Source organism: Schistocerca americana, chromosome 1 (genome assembly GCF_021461395.2).
Source record: "Schistocerca americana isolate TAMUIC-IGC-003095 chromosome 1, iqSchAmer2.1, whole genome shotgun sequence".
Classification (NCBI taxonomy): Eukaryota; Metazoa; Arthropoda; class Insecta; order Orthoptera; family Acrididae; genus Schistocerca; species Schistocerca americana.
In genome coordinates this window covers 110,238,711-110,254,016 of record NC_060119.1, presented here as the reverse complement: position 1 = coordinate 110,254,016, position 15,306 = coordinate 110,238,711, and positions in this window count along the sequence as shown.

Here is a 15,306-nt window from a genome sequence, read left to right as displayed (position 1 = left end):
TGTATTCTAGGAATAGGTATCTGGAATATGGAGAGTTCCGTCTCACGTATGAAATATTAATTTCGTATATGTATACACACGATCTTCATTGTGCCATTTCCTGTGGTGAATCACCCCTTGATATTGTATGGACAGCTCTTATAGCCATTGGTGGTTTATCACAACCATTCTGAAAACATGATAAATAAAATTCGTCATACCAGGATCGAATAGGGTCAGATTAAGGTTCGTGAGAATTTCTGAGATGGTAGTCATCTCATAACATCGATACACAGAAGTGCTGATGAAGCTCTCGATGTGAAATTTTTGTGTTTATGACAGACGTTGCTGTAAGTGACTTCAGGCGAAAGAATCACAGGAAGTGCATTACAAATAGTGTTTCGAAACTTCGAAGCAAAATATGAAGGGTTAAAGCGGACTTTTTGTGAGTGCAAAAGGAACTTGTACCCGTAATTATACCTCAAACGTAATTATGCACTCAAATCAGTTGACTGTCGTCTGTGAAAGTACAGATAAAATTGCACTAACGGTTTCATTGGAGGGGAAAGGGATAGCGAACGTTCTTTTACGTCAGTGTCGTGGTATCGTTACGACTATTGGTGAGATAGTGAGTGGAAGTCATTGCGCAACGTTACTGTAACGTTTACGAAACGAATTGAAGCAAACGCGATCTAGATTAGCGCACATATAAGTGCTGTTTTATTTTAGTATAATACGCTTGCCCACAATTCGGTCATAGAGAAGTTGCGATCTGGAATTCGGAGTTTTCTCCTGTCTGTCCTACCATTTATGTGACTTTTGTCCGTTACCTAAATTATGAAAGTGGCTTATGGCGAATATGCTGGGTAACAATTATTGAACTATAAGAAAAAAACGTAAATTAGTTACGAACTACAGCGTGCACACACTTTATTCAACATGTAAACGTCACTACTGATATTCGGATTTAGGTTATGACATGTGCGATTTGCCTGCCATTATTGGCGATGATGTGGCGCAAATTAATAGCGAAATTCTGCATGACCCGCTGAAGTGTCGGAATATCGATGCTGTCCTGAATGGCTGTTTTCAGCTCAGAGATGGTTTTGGTGTTATTGCTGTACACCTTCTCTTTAATCTAGCCCCACAAAAAGGAGTCGCATGTGTTCAGATCCTGGGAATATGGCGACCAATCGAGGTCCATGCCAGTGGTCTCTGGGTACCCCAGAGCCAGAATGCGGTGCCCAAAGTGCTCCTCCAGGAAATTCTCCTGCTTCGATGGGGCCGATCTCCGTGTTGCATGATCCACATCTCGTCGAAATCAGAGTAACTATGGATCATAACTATGTATCATGGGGATGAAATCACCTTCCGAAATCATCACGTACCGTTCGGTATCTACCGTGTCATTAAGGAATATCGCACAGATTATTACGTGACTGGAAATTGCACACCACACAATCACCCGTTGAGGGTAAAGAGACTTACCGATAGCGATATGCGGATTTTCAGTCCCCCAAATGCCCCAGTTTTGCTTATTGACGAACCCATGCAAATGAAAGTGGGCTTCGTCGCTAATCCAAACCATACATGCGCATATTGATTCCCATCATGCCCCGCGGCCAACCGTGCAGTTTGAACGACCTAACGCAAACCGTTCATAAGTTACGACGCTATTATTTAATATAGTTCAATAATCGTCACTCTGTACTTTCTTACGGATGATGAGCTAATGTAGGCCATAAAAAGCCCTGTATAACTGTATAACAAGTTTCACCGTACCAACAGCATTGCACTCAACGGAATGTTTTAGAGGAACAAATGTATTAAAAGAGTTAGTTTTTATGGCAAAAACAAACGAAATAATCCAAGACTGTACTGCAGACTACATTTGAAGATGAGATGTAATGTTCATACGGACAGGTTCAAAATGGTGCAAATGGCTCTGAGCACTATGGGACTTAAAATCTATGGTCATCAGTCCCCTAGAACTTAGAACCACTTAAACCTAACTAACCTAAGGACATCACACACATCCATGCCCGAGGCAGGATTCGAACCTGCGACCGTACGGACAGGTATTTAAATATACAATGTCAACGTAGTTGAGGATCTCAATAATCTTGAAAGCTGACATATTAGTATAATGACATTTGTCGTACATTGCTACGATATACAGGGTGATTATAATTAAAATTAAACATTCAAACCGCTGTAGAAATAACACCACTGGTCAGAATGATGTCAGACTGCAAGAGAATATTATCGGAGAAGGGGGAAAACATATGGCGGAAGAAAAATAAATAGTTAGAAAATGTAGCAATAGATGGCGCTGTAAGGTCATAATTTAATAGTGGTCTACTACAAATGACAAATGATTAATACAACAATGCCTAAGGTGTACGTTTGACGGTAAACAAAGTGTGCATGGGTGTACAGCTGTGATAGTGTTAGTTACGTTAGCCCATGCACTACGGCAAGGTCATATCACATCGGATGGTAAAAATCGGTTTTTAATTGTCCTGAGGCCAAAAACCGCATAAAAGCCAGCCATCACTCACATCAGTTTTTAATTGTCCTGAGCCCAAAAACCGCGTAAAAAGCATCAACCACATCGGTTTTTAATTGCCCTGACGCCAAAAAACCGCATAAAACGTATCAATCAAAATCAAATCGGATTATTAATTTCCCCGTGACTGGCCAAATCGTGTTCAACACGCTGTCTACCGTTTTCTGCAACAAGTTGAAATCGGGAAACAATATGTTCCACAACTGATGGAAGTGTTTCCGGGGTCACGTTCAGACTGTGTCGCGCAGTGCGTGCCTTCAGTGCAACTGAGTTTGCAATCAGAACACTGAACACAACATCTCTCAGATAGCCCAACAGTCAGAAATCACACCGATTAAGATCAGGTGATCGGACGGCCAGGCTGTAGGGAAATGGCGGCTGATAAATCTAGCATTTTCGAAATGGCGCTTCAACAGCTGCTTAACTGGATTTTTTAATGTGCGGAGCTGCGTCATCTTGCATAAAAATGATCCCATCTACAGATTCACGCTGCTGGAGAGCTGGAATTACGTGGTTGCGCAAAAGACACTGATAGCGCTTACCAGTAGCAGTACAGGTAACAGGACAGGAAGCAACTGTCTCTTCGAAAAAATATGGCCCTATGATGAATGGTGCCGTAAACCCGCACCACACAGTCACCTTTTCACGATTAAGTGGTACTGGCTGATTTGCGTTTGGGTTTCCGTTGGCCCTATTCGACAATTGTGTGTATTGGCGTATCCTGTGAGATGGAAGTGGGCTTCGTTTGTCCATAAAATCTTCCACGGCCAGTCATTGTCAACTTCCATGTGAGCAAGAAATTCTAAAGCAAAGGTCTCACTTTCTGGCAGGTTAACAGGAAGCAACTCGTTCACATGGGTAATTTTGAATGGATAGCAAAGAAGGGTGTTTCGTAGGATTTTACACACCGTGCTCACTTGTATGTCCAATACTCGGGCAATTCTCCGTGCATTACACGTTTGCACACCACCACTCGTCTCCTCCTGCATTGCTGTGGCCACTCCTTCCACTGACGTCCAATCAATTCGTTTCCTTCCTCTACCAGGTTGCACACCAAAAGAACCCGTCTTTTCGAATTTCCGGATCATTTTCTCCAGACCCACGGCAGTCATCGGACCAACGCCTTTTTAATACCCTTCAGTGTCCGGAAGTTCTGCAGAGCGACTGTGAACGCCGCAGGCGCGAAAGGAGAAAAAGCCGTGTACCCGGCGTCTTTATACCAACTTCAATGAGTCGTGAGCATGACAGGTGTTTCCATTTACGTATTCTGACACATACAGCGCCATCTGTTGATCAATTTTCACACATTTTTTTTTTTTATTCTGCAGTACATTTTCCCCCTTCCCCGATAATATTCCGTTGCGTTTTACGTCATTCTGAACAGGGGTGTTATTTCTACAGCGTTTTGAAAGTTGAACATCAATTCTAATCATCCTACACATATCTCAAAAAAATTAACATTAGAAATTTTCGATAATTGTATCGTGAGCGCTATTTGCTGTTGTTTAATTGATGACTGGTAGCATAGAAAAGATTTTTGGTAAAAGTTTTCTGTCTTGTACCAGTTAGGGACTGTAGAATTCTGAGGCAAAGATCAATCGGCCTGGATAGTAATATTATTAAAGAATAGTGAAACTCAGTATTGTCATACAGCTCACCTCTCTACCAACAAAGACACAATACTCCAGTCTGACGGACGGATTCGCAACTGTTTGCACGTTAGTAGCGAGCATGTCTTCGTCCATTAAGGCTCCAACTTTCTCTCTGTGACCTAGTGTATTACAGTGAAGTGCAGTAGTGATTTAGGGTACGAACGTATGCTTCAGAAATGTGAAGGACATGTAATGATTCTGAAAAAAGTGGGATAAAGGTAGACGGATTATGTGACTGTGACTTTGAAAACTTCCCGTCTCCTCTATATCTCTTTTGTTACGCAACCTTCCCTTGTACAATAACCTATGAAACCTTCCCTTAGGATTTCTATCTGTTGCTTAATAATAACGAATGAAATCTTCCATTTGAAATGTATTCTCTTTCTCAATCTTCGAATAGAAATTTAATGGCTGCTTATTAAAAGTGATTTTCTGACTATCTCGACGAAACATAGAATGTGTCGTCATCGTGGCCCTCAGTCGTTACCTGCAATAACCCAAAACTGTTCCTTCCTTTTTTTTACTGTTACTGGATCGCCATCTGACTGCTTCATCGAACTGCGGCATGAATATACTTACTCTGGTTTACTATACTATATTAACTGCTGGTGGGCTGTCGTAATAAGTGGCTGTATTTATTACCAAAGCTGACGTTATTCTGTAATAGCAAAGCTGACGTTATTCTTTAATTAATTTGACTGAAGTTACGTAATTCATAATTACACTTTTTCTTGAAAACAATAGAATTTTTGCAAAGTTTTACGTCGATGGTTTTTGGGATGGATTATAATCAGTAATGCAACATTGCTGGCAAAAATTAATTATATTCTGAAAACGTTTCTTCAAATATTTACCGCTGGTAATGAAATGATTTTACAAACGTTCAAATGGGACTTACGTTTTACAATAATCTTACAACTAGCATTACGCAAACATACCATCAGTAGTCTTGAGTTACGCAAAGAAAATAATTCAATAATATTAGTTCCTCTTATGATAGCCGGCCGAAGTGGCCGTGCGGTTAAAGGCGCTGCAGGTCGCCGAAATGGCGTCAACTCGAAATACCTGCACCAGGCGCCGGCCGCGGTGGTCTTGCGGTTCTCATCCCTTCAGTCTGGAACCGCAAGACCGCTACGGTCGCAGGTTCGAATCCTGCCTCGGGCATGAATGTTTGTGATGTCCTTAGGTTAGTTAGGTTCAACTAGTTCTAAGTTCTAGGGGACTAATGACCTCAGCAGTTGAGTCCCATAGTGCTCAGAGCCAGCCTCTTATGATAATAGATAACTGATGTCTCTGTACATCCGTTTATAATCTCTTGTAAATCATAGCTGGTGGCTGGCAGGTACACTGCTCTTCTCAACCTCTCGCTTCAGACCTGCTACCAACTCGCTTCACATCTCGCTTACTACTGACTTCCTACGAACGCTAAAGTGCGGTCTCTCCTGCCAACAATGCTTTCTGGTGCAGACAATCCCTGCTACCATTACAAAATATATCAATGCGCGGTCTTTCCCGCTCTTTTCTTAAAATGTATCCATATGCGGTCTATCCCGCCCTTTTTAAAGTTATATCAATGTGCGGTCTCTCTTGCTAACAATACTTTGGTGCAGACATTCCCTGCTACCATAATTATTTACAACATGACAAATATTAATTATTCTTGCGTAATCCTATTAATAAAATATAAACATCTTTCATAAATTGTGGTTTGACAATAGACAATAGAAATATACACGTCTTACAACTTAAGCAGGAAGAGCCAGAAATGGAAGAGGAGTGAGGCAGTTACTGCGTATTTAGCACGAGTCCAGGAAAGTTCAATACAGTCTGGAATCCTAATGCATGTAGCGAGAGCACCAGAACAAAGTACAGGAAAGGAGCGATGCAAAATTTCTTAGCAGAGAGGTGAATGTCGAAGTTACTGTTGGAGAGGGTATACGTATGGATGCAGACACGGCTCCGGCATAACACGACGCTGGCATTTCGCAGCTGTGCCCTGGACGCCCTCATAGAGGGCAGGCACTTGCAGGTTGCAGACTGTCCGGACCGAATCCTCGGCCCGCACGGTGGGCTATCGTTGCCGCGCACTGCCCCGCCGATCGATCGCTGCGTTTCGGAGCAGTGTCGTGTTACGCTCGTTCACTTACGATCGCCATCTCGCGCCGGTAACGTGCATAGCGAAAAGTATGATGGCGCTGTTGCTCGGGAATTCTCTTGTTTATAGCGAGTAATGTTAAGGAAAGAGTCCGGTGTGGCTAATAGAAAATGGTAATGGCGTCTCAGATCATTTGGCGTACGTGGCGACCACATGTGTAGCACGAGTCGCTGGCCTTGTTATTAGGCTCGGGCCGCCGAGAGGCGGCTCACGTGAGCAGCAGGTACACAAAGCGGCTCTCCAGCCCGCGGCGTCCAAGCCATGTGGCACAGGGGCTGTCCAGGAGTGGAACAGCACGAGTGGTTCAAATGAAGAAGTAAATAGTTGTGAACCTGCAAGAAGTGTCGTCAGATGAGCATTCAAAATAATGTGCCCTACATTCTTACAGCAGATACTACGGATCGTCAAAACAAAGATATTATCATCTCCACAAACAATTACTCGTTGCAAAAAAAAATGGTTCATATGGCTCTGAGCACTATGGGACTTAACATCTGAGGTCCTCAGTTCCCTAGAACTTAGAACTACGTTAACCTAACTAACCTAATGACATCACACACATCCATGCCTGAGGCAGGATTCGAACCTGCGACCGTAGGGGTCGCGCTGTTCCAGACTGAAGCGCCTAGAACCGCTCGGCCACACCTGCCGGCGGTCAGTAGTTGGCAGAGAAGTTTAATGGTGTCAAATTGCCAGCAAAGAGTGTCATGCAACGATTAGTTCGAAAATGGCATCAGACAGGATCCATTTTGAACAAGTCAGAAAACATTCGAAGTGTCGCCACACAGGAAAATGTGGCTGCAGTTCACCAGAAAATGCTTCAGAGCGATACCAGAGTTCCACCCGACACCTGTCGCAAGGGCCCGGCATGTCAAGTCGATCATGCAGACAAATACTGCATCACTATCGAGCTCCTCAGTTCCTCCAGTGTTGTCAGTGGTTATTCATCGAGATAAGAATCAATAGCTTGGGCATGGATCCGCTCTTTATGTCTGAAACTCGGTTTCATCTGAGTGAATATGTCAGCTCGGAGAATCACAGGTTCTGGCACAGGAGAATCCCCGTAACTTCCACGAAACATTATTACATGATCAGAAGTTTGGGGTTTGGTCTCAAATGACTGCACGCCGCATTTTTGGTTCCACCATCTTCCATCAGACGCTGACTTCGGCGTGTTACTTTCCCAACATTTTGAAACCATTTGTAGCGTCACTAACGGACTAGGAGAAAACCTACAGTTAATTCCAACCGGATGGAACAAGTGCCCATACAGCCGGCCGAAGCTTAGAGCGTATTTCCACAATCTTCCAGCCTGAAAGAGGTGTTAGTAGAACCTAGCCCTAGCTGGCCGGCCAGGTCACCTGATCTGCCAGTGTACGATTACTTTGTGTGGAGAGCCCTCAAATCTGAAGTTGTTTTGCCACAACTCTCAAGAACTGCAGCAGAAATTTCGGACGAGACTGCAGAAATTACAGCAGTGGAGATTCGATCCACCTTCAGCAGTTTGCTGACCAGGGCCTAAAAGTACCAAGAGATGAATGGTAGGCAGTTTCAACATTTGCTTAAGTCAGGTTAGTACTGTATTTCCTTTCCTCTGCTTAATTTTTTTTTACCCTGGAACTCTGTTCTCGGGGCCAGTTTTATTTGCCCTAACCTGTGTAATTAAATACTTATTCACGTAAAAAATTAGATGTCAACTGTTTTATGAGCTGCAGGTATCGCATATCATAACAAAACTGTATTATTCTATAGTCCACTGAAAATTCCTTAAAGTAAAAGGTTAAACGTGTCTGGAACAAATAAAATTCATTGTAGCAAGAAAAGGCGTTTTTTATTTATAATATGAATATTAATAGTTTTCTTTCACATTGTTGCAGGTACGTAAATTAACTACCGGTATACATCGAGGTGCATACTATGAGCGTGGGAACTGAAGATTTATCTTAAAAAAAATAGCGACTTTCAACACACGAGCTGAGAAACTGCATACTAAAACTTGTAGCTATGTATCTATTACAGAAAAGGCAGGAATATGTTGTCCGTGAAACTCGCTCTGAATGGGTATTTAGTTAAATCATTAGTTTCTGCCACAAAGCATAAAATACGGCCACTCTGAAAGGTGTGTATGTTTCGATTCAAAACGTTTTGCCTTGCAGGCATGAGATATGTTAATGGATTATATTGCTAGTTTTTGAAGTAACTGCGAACTTCCTGCTCGTCGAAACATCACATTGCGTAACTTTCCGTGCCCAAGGCATCCATCATGCAAGGTGCACAGCGAATATTCCGTGAGGAAACTGAATTACGATCACAGTACGAGACTGCAATTTGTTTTGTTTGTATTTTCCTGTCCAGTATGTACGTCGAAGCATGAGCCTACGCCACTATATATATATCAGGTCTTTGAAAGTGATACATACCGTGTGACTTGGTTCCTGCGGCCTGTTCTGTCGCCTTAATCTTCCGAATCAAAAATTAAAACAGTTACTACACTGAATTATGAAGCAGAATCAAAGGACTAAACTATGTACGGATTCAAGTAGGAATCGATCACATCCCAAGAATTATGACTAACGGGATTGAGCCGTTCGTTTCTTATAAAATAAGGGTGTCTTCAAACAGGTCAGATTTGAGTGATACTACAGATTCTCCACAGTGGCGTGAAAATGAAGATGCCCTCAACGCTCGACACCCAGTTACTAAACTAAAAGTTGCAAATTATTCGACTGAGACAGGCGTCAAGCTCAACACTGCAATAAACAATTTACAAAAGAACTGGGAACGGAAGTTACATGTACTTCAGTTTGTGTCTGAGTATTCCCATACGGTCCTTGGGCAAAAAAAGTGTTTATCGAAAAATAAGTACACTTAAAATAAAATGTGATTTTTCTCGTCGTACTTAGTAAATAGTAAGTTTATAGGTTTTATTATTAAAGACAATGCAACAATGTGTGTTAATAAGTAAATTGGAATTAAGTTATTTCTGAACAATATTTTTGAGGGATAAAAAAATACTATTTTATGCCATTCTACGCTTTTTCAAATAGAGAGGCAGCGCTTTCCCTTTTCCTACTGAACCGAAATTGCACACAGATCGTTTTTTTGTGCAGGGAAACCACACTGTGGGGTATAACAAATAAATAAGCAAACTTGAAAAATAACAGCCTTCTAATTTTAGTCTTTCATTTTTGGAACAACTGCGAAACTCGCTAGTTTTATGTAATCTTCTTCACACTACAATTAAAAACATGGTTAAAACTTAGTTTCAAAACAAGTCGTTGAGTCAGGCAGATGAAACTTAACAACTAAGAATAAAAGAACAGTGGTTGCTCCTTACTTTCTCAAGACAAATAAAACTTGCCCCTTAAAAGTTGATCAAAACAACGAATAAATAACCAGATTTCTCTCTTTGTTGCCTGAAAAAATATGTATGTATTTATTACAACATAATTTTGGTATAAGTTGTATTTATCACAATCTTCTATTAATCTGCCTACTGCTTCTACTTCTCTCTATCCATTTCGTCCTTCCCCCTTTTCTGTCCATCTGCTCCAACCCTCTCTCTGTCCACTTTCTCTACCCTCCGTCGCTGTCCATCCCGCCGAGGTCTCTCTCCATCCATCTCGTCCCCTTCCCTCGGTCAATTCGCTCCTCCCTCCTCTGTCCATCAGCTCCTTCCCACTCTGTCCACCTCATGCTCCCCTCTATGGCAGTCCCTCCAAGTCAGTCATCTTCTGACCTCTTTCTTTATCTCCTTCTCTTCCCTCTCTCTGTCCATTTCTTTCACGCCTTCTCTCTGTATGTCTCTTCCTCCCCCTTCCCCTGTTACTCGCCTCCTCCCTCTTCTCTCTGTTCATATCCTCCTCTATCCTTTGTTTGACCTTCCACTCCTCATCCCTTTCTCTGTCCATCACCTCCTCCCACTCTCTCTGACCATCTCTTCCATCACCTGACTCTGTCCATCGTCTTTTCTTTCCTCTCTATCTCCATCTCCTGCTCTCCCCCCTCTCTGCCCATCTTATTCTCACCCCTTTCTCTTCACATTTTCCCTCCTTCTCTCTATCACCTCCTCCCTCCAATCTGTGTGCCAGTTCTCCTTCCCCCTCTCTGTCACTCCATGTCCTCCTGCCCCATTTTTTCTTCAACTTATCACCCCCACCGCAGTTGTAAGTTGCTGATTCTTACTCCACAGGACTTCTTTCCATATAGTAAGTAACATGAGTATTAAATTTGGCTGAAAGCAATAAGAAAGTTTAGAAGGATATTCTTACCCATGACTTTCTCCGTGTCACATATATTTCACATCTATTTGATATATTTCACACGTATTTTATACATATTTCATCTAAGTCAGTCTCGAAATTCTCCCTGCAGTTTCGTTCCACGCAGCTCATTGTTTAGCTTGCCGTAGTATAAGGTATTTTACAGACACATTCAGTGCTATATGTGGGTACTGGCTGCAATTCGTGTTACGAATGGAGTTAGTAATAAAGAAGTAATAAACTGAAACCTCATGCATGATGCGGCAGTTTACCAAGCAGCTCACGATTAATGACGTTATATCTCCTGAACTGTGAGTCGTCCAATTGTATAATTTTGGCGGTACATTCAGTGGTATATGTAAACGCTGTTTGCAATACATGTCGTGAGTACAGTTATTAGTAAAGAAGTAATAATTTTAAAAGGCATACTTGATGCATAAATTTTACTGAATAAACAGAGAAAACATATTAAGCGAGAAAATTTTTCCTTTCATCATTTTGTGGGGGCTGCCAGTGAGAAAAAGTTTTGCAAAGCTTTGAAATTATGTGTAAAATTTGTTGAAAGTCACTAAGTGCTCTCATTCTCAAATACTAGATGAATATATGCCTGCCATTTGCGCGTCGTCAGCTACGTCACTTTTTCATTCCCACCCGTTTGATACTTACGTGCCGGCCGAAGTGGCCGTGCGGTTCTAGGCGCTGCAGTCTGGAACCGTGAGACCGCTACGGTCGCAGGTTCGAATCTTGCCCCGGGCATGGATGTGTGTGCTGTCCTTAGGTTAGTTAGGTTTAACTAGTTCTAAGTTCTAGGGGACAAATGACCTCAGAAGTTGAGTCCCATAGTGCTCAGAGCCATTTGAACCATTTGATACTTACGTGTCTTTCATCCCCATAGAATTTCTTTCCAGACAGTAAGTACTTTCTAATATGATAACCGAGTTTTGTTAAAATCGGTCCAGTGGTTTAGGAGAACATGCGGAACATGTATGCATACATACACTAAAGAACCAAAGAAACTGGTACACCTGCCTAATATGGTGTAGTGTCGCCGCGAGCAAGCAGAAGTGCCGAAAACACGACGTGGCGTAGTTGACCAATGTCTGAAGTAGTGCTGGAGGAAACTGACACCATCAATCCTACAGAGCTGTCAATAAACCCCTCAGATTACGAGGGGTGGAGGTCTCTTCTGAAGAGCACGTTGCAAAAGCATCTCAGATATGCTCAAAAATGTTCATATATGGGGAGTTTGGCGGCCAGCGGAAGTATTTAAACTCAGACGAGTGTTCCTGGTGCCACTCTGTAGCAATTCTAGACGTGTGGGTTGTCGCATTGTACTGCTGACATTGCACAAGTCCGCCGGAATGCACAATGGACATGAATGGATGCAGCTGATCAGACAGGATGCTAACGTACGTATCACCTGTCAGAGTCGTATCTAGACGTATGAGGGATCCTATATCACTCCAGCTGCACACGCCCCACACCATTACAGAGTCTCCAACAGCTTCAAAACAGTCCCCTGCTGACATGCAGCATCCAGGGATTCATGGTGTTGTTTCCGTACCCGTATGCGTCCCTCCGCTAGACATAATTTAAAACGAGTGTCGTCCGACCAGGCAACACTTTTCCAGTCCAATGACAGTATTGAGGGTCCAGGTATAGTGTGAAGCTTTGTATCGCGCAGTCATCAAAGGTACATGAGCGGGCCGTCGACTCCGAAGGCCCATATCGATGATGTTTCGTTGAATGGTTCATACGTTGACACTCGCTGATGGCCCAGCACTTGTTGATGCGCCAGTATTTACATCTGCAGTAATTTGCGGAAAGGATGCACATCTGTCACGTTGAACGATTCTCTTCAGTCGTCGTTGGTCCCGTTTCTCTAGGTGCTTTTTCCGGCCGTAGTGATGACGGAGATGCGACGATTTAACGGATGCCTGATATTTACGGTACACTCGTGAAACAGTCGTACGAAAAAATCCGAACTTCATCGCTACCTCGGAGATGCTGTGTCCCATCGCACGTGCGCCGGCTATAACACCAAATTCACTTAACTCTTGGTAACCTGGCAGTGTAGCAGCAGTAACAGATCTAACACTACGCGAGACACTTTTTGTCCTATATAGGCGTTGCCCACCGCAGCCTGTTTACATATCTCTGTATTTGAATACCCATGCCTATACCAGTTTCTTTGGTTTCTCAGTGTATATACATATACACAAAAGTACATACATACGTCCGTTTTTATTATATCTATGGATGTAATTACGAAAAAAGGCAAACTGCAACGAGGATCGAATGACTACACAAAGAAGTACGAAACCGGCCGAACGAGAGCGAGGCGGGAATGAGACTGGCCAAAGCGATCAGTGAACGACAGTTCCCGATAACGATATCGACCATGATAGAACGGAGCAGTGAACGACCCTTTTTTGAAGCCGTTCCTTGGTTTTTCCGTTAACGTTTGTCCGGACCCTTTCGCTGGCGATCGACCCACCTCTAATCACCATCAACAGCGTCACATGCCCTCACTTCATGAGACACTGCGGCGAGGTTTGGAATTTAGTCCGGGATACTGGCACAAACTCTGTTCATCTGGAATTTTATGCCACCACCTTATCTCCCCTTTGCGATAAAGACAGAGAAAATTGCCAGCAGCACGTGCCGTACACAGACGGCCCACCCATTCAAGTACTGGCGCCATTCATCCAAATGTTCGTACAGTCAGTTTTTTCAGACTCCCTATCAGTGAGCGTTTGTCAATGATTCGCCACTTGTAAGGATTATACTTCGTTTGATTTTCTTACGTAGCGGAACTCTGTGAGCCCTGTGCTACCAGGGAAATTATATTACACATACTAATGTGGCTGAATTACTTACTGGGTGTCAGTTATATGGATTTGCATTCAAATAAGTTTCAAATCAGATCCCCTTGCCATTCATTTCCTATTTAGATGAATTAGGTCGATTTGCACTCAATTGTTGCAGGAAGATCAAAAATGGTTCAAATGGCTGTAAGCACTATGGGACTTAACATCTGAGGTCATCAGTCCCCTAGACTTATAACTACTTAAAAATAACAAATCTAAGGACATCACACACATCCATGCCCAATGCAGGATTCGAACCTGCGACCGTAGCAGGTGCGTGGTTCCGGACTGAAGCGCCTAGAACCGCTCGGCCACCGCGGCCGGCGCACGAAGATCACTGGATGTGAATCGCCCTATTTGCCTTCAACAATTACTAGAATCTTTAGATATTTATTACAGTAATTGATATCAACAAGAATAGTGATCATTACAAATATTATATCTGGGATTTCCTTGCTTGGTTTTTGAGCAGAAAAGGTAGATGTTTGTGTTGACACAATTGGGAGAGAAACAGCGGCTTATTCTACGGAAAATGTGCTTATTTGATACTTCACTTTAAGCCACGTTACCTTACACATCTTTGTGCATGGTGACACATCTGGCGCGATTGCTCAAGTTCATCTATATTAAATTAAATTAAATTACCTTTTGCAATGCCCATTGTAAGTCGTCGCACGAAGAGCCGTTCAATGTCTAAATATTTTCTACAAACTCTTTGCAGCCAGCCCGCGCTATAAATTTGATCCATGGGTCTAAATATTGTATTTGAAGAGGTATTTATCTTCATTCAGCGCGTATCTTGATATAATTTAATAGGTAAACTGAATTTAAAAACTTAGCAATGCGCTTATAATTGGATTCCACAGTAGTGCTTCGTCCTCACACAATTGCAGCGTAGCCGGCCGGAGTGGCCGAGCTGTTCTAGGCGCTACAGTCTGGAACCGCGTGACCGCTACGGCCGCAGGTTCGCATCCTGCCTCGGGCATGGATGAGTGTGATGTCCTTAGGTTAGTTAGGTTTAAGTTGTTCTAAGTTCTAGGGGACTGATGGCCTCAGAAGTTAAGTCTCATAGTGCCCAGAGCCATGTGAACCAATTGTAGCGTAGGATATGCGTGTGTTCGGTCTGGGGTTGTGCAGGCGTCGGGATTGTTTGACCAAGATTATTTGTTAAACAAAAATATTTTCATCTAAAATAAACAAAACAGCAGTAAAGCAAATGGAATTCAATCATATGATCCAGTAAATGGTATCTGAAGCATTGGTCATTTGGACAATAAGAAAAATTAATGACATTTTCTTCAGCACGATAGTAAAACAAATTAAAATAATACTTAACCATTAACACTAAAATTGAGGGCTATAACAGAAACACAATCATTTTGGCCTCTTTGTCGGAAAATAAGTTAAGCATCACATGAAGATAATGTTCACTCAGAACCAGGTTAATAGGAACAATAAAATTAAACTACCCAGCTCTCAGACCTTATACTTGGGTATTACCATGTTTTAAAGTAGAACCGAATAAAAGATCTACCAATCACTCCTGCTATCAGCTACTCACTGCTAGCAACAGTACTGCCAACCCGCTAGAACTCTACAGACGCAGTAACAATTCTCTGAACAAATATATATACGTAACCTTTGCTATGCTGATTGCGTAATAATTTCAGAACTCTGGTTTCGAAGGGAACGAATGCTCGGCCAATATGCAAGCGAACACATTAAACCACAACACACGACACTGTGCATGTGGTCCTTCCATGTGGAGTATGAGTGACAGAACCGTTACACTCAGTGCGTATTGCTTGCTCCCTTCAGT